This window comes from Leptodactylus fuscus, chromosome 9, assembly GCF_031893055.1.
Source record: "Leptodactylus fuscus isolate aLepFus1 chromosome 9, aLepFus1.hap2, whole genome shotgun sequence".
NCBI lineage: Eukaryota > Metazoa > Chordata > Amphibia > Anura > Leptodactylidae > Leptodactylus > Leptodactylus fuscus.
In genome coordinates, this window is record NC_134273.1 from 27,893,348 (window position 1) to 27,895,986 (window position 2,639).

Genomic DNA, 2,639 nt, shown 5'->3' on the forward strand with positions numbered 1-2,639 from the left:
CGATGCAGCATTGGCATTCTGTAGTGGCATCCCACTCCTGATTAGGCCTGAATGAATGGGCCTAAACAAGACCACGTCTCGAGCTGCAGATGCCACATCTGATTCAGCTGCAGAATACGGAAATAAAAAGCAAGCAGCTCCCATTGAATTCAATAGGAGCCATTTTAGCAGACGGATTTTGAGGTGCATTCTACGTCAAAATCCACCCCTAAAAAACTCAGTGTGAACATACCCTAAGTCTTCTATTCAGCAGCAGAAAGACGTGATGAAATGCTGATGCCCACAAGGCCAAAAACGGCTGCGGAAAATGAAAAGGAATTTCTCTTTATTTTCCGCTTGGTGAATGTAGCCTAAGGGGATTTCCAATGCTCTGTTCTATTCTAAGGATTATGGAGCATGTCCTCCAGCTCTGTGAAATCCCCCTTTGAAATCAATGTAACATAGGAGACCCTCACATGTCACCCAAGGGTCTTCTGTTAAACTCTGAACCCCCTTAGCTTACATACTGGTGATGTACATGAGGCCTTAGAAGCATTGTGCATGAAAACTCTCCATGCCAGCTGTATGTAGAAACAATGCTGCCTGAGAGTAATATTCTATGTAATGCAGCGCGGCATAACTTGCAGTTACATTTTTCTGCCATATTACTTTCTCTCAGGTATACGGGGAGAATAATAGTTCTTTTCTATTTCCAAAGGTTGGACGAAAAATGTTTCAGAAGGGACCCACCAATGTGTTACTAAAGTCCTGGCTCATGTCGGTTATATCCGGTGACTAAAATATATTCTGAAGTAACTTTAACTTTTATTGTGGATTAAAGAAGGACAATGATAAAAGCTCTTACTGATCCTGAGTTCAATAGTTGCACCAGTTTTTCACCAACAGTTGTATCCTCCTAAAAGAATGCAAACAATAAAATAAGCAATAAAATGTCTAAGATTCACCCAGGACAAGATAAGACATCACCCACCATACTTGAGCAGGAAAAGCATCCAAATTCCATGAAACAGCATTTGTAACCATCATTGTGTCCCCAAATCTGGCTATTTGTTGCACAATTTGCAAAGTACAAAATATTGCAGGAGAATGAGATTGTAACAAACCCTTTACACATATGGAATAAAACATCCTCAGATTATGAAAATCATATGTAAGATTTATCTATGGTGATATTTTTAAAAATTATACAGTACCTTTATCTTACGAGACATGCAGTCATCAGCACCATAAACTAAAAAATAAGTAATAGACTGTATTAATTTTATACAACATATTTCAAACACTTAATGCTGCAGATCTCCAAATCAGATCATAAACCTGATAATAACTTACCTAGGTGGAATAAAGCACAGAGGTTAAGAGCGATGAGCAGGACCAGCATGTCTGTCTTCATTGTGCACCCTGTTGTGATGAGAACAGTGTACGTATGAGAGTCAGCAGTAATGGCTGTGTGTATGAGAGTCTCTAGTAATATGTGTATGTGTAACAGCCAGGAATGTTCCCTGTCTTATACCGTAGATCCTCGTGGTGCGCTGATGAAATTGGTGGAATATTTCCAACTCAATAACATGAGAGAACATTTACCTAACGTAATGCAAACATATTAACTAGAGATGAGCAAACAGTGTTCTATCGAACACATGTTCGATCGGATATCAGGCTGTTCGATGTGTTCGATTCGAATCGAACATCACGTGCCAAACTCCAAAAAAATTCGATTCCCCTCCCACCTTCCCTGGCGCTTTTTTTGCACCAATAACAGCACAGCGGAGGTGGGACAGGAACTACGACACCGGAGGCATCGAAAAAAATCGGAAAAAGTCATTGGCTGCCGAAATCAGGTGACCTCCATTTTAGACGAATAGTGGATTTCAAATCTGGGTCATAGCTGTATAGGCAGGGATAGCTAGGGATAACCTTTATTTAGGTAGGAATGTTATTAAAAATAACTTTTTGGGGCTCTATCGGGTGTGTAATTGTGATTTTTGTGACATAAACTTTTCCCCATAGGAATGCATTGGACAGCGCTGATTGGCCAGAGTACGGAATTTGACCAATCAGCGCTGGCTCTGCTGCAGGAGGCGGAGTCTAAGATCGCTCCACACCAGTCTCCATTCAGGTCCGACCTTAGACTCCGCCTCCTCCGGCAGAGCCAGCGCTGATTGGCTGAAGGCTGGCCAATGCATTCCTATGGGTATGCAGAGACTTAGCAGTGCTGAGCCAGTTCTGCTCAACTACACTGTGTGCCGGTCAGCCCATCTGATATAGCAGAGCCGAGTGTGCACACTCGGCTCTGCTACATCAGATGTAGCAGAGCCGAGGGTGCACTAGAACCCTTATGCACACTCGGCTCTGCTACATCAGATGTAGCAGAGCCGAGGGTGCACTAGAACCCTTATGCACACTCGGCTCTGCTACATCAGATGTAGCAGAGCCGAGGGTGCACTAGAACCCTTATGCACACTCGGCTCTGCTACATCAGATGTAGCAGAGCCGAAGGTGCACTAGAACCCTTATGCACACTCGGCTCTGCTACATCTGATGGGCTGACCGGCACACGGTGTAGTTGAGCAGAACTGGCTCAACACTGCTAAGTCTCTGCATTCCCATAGGAATGCATTGGCCAGCCTTCGGCCAAT

At 43.5% G+C, this 2,639-nt stretch overlaps 1 long non-coding RNA gene across 1 annotated transcript; it reads right to left on the minus strand.

Annotated features, from left to right (window-relative positions):
- Nucleotides 1-843: 843 nt before the first annotated feature.
- LOC142218451 (uncharacterized) lies at nt 844-1,455 on the minus strand. The gene is made up of 3 exons (XR_012717462.1): nt 1,333-1,455; nt 1,194-1,231; nt 844-895 (listed from the first exon to the last, which is right to left on the minus strand). It is a non-coding gene; the product is annotated as an uncharacterized LOC142218451 (long non-coding RNA).
- Nucleotides 1,456-2,639: the final 1,184 nt, after the last annotated feature.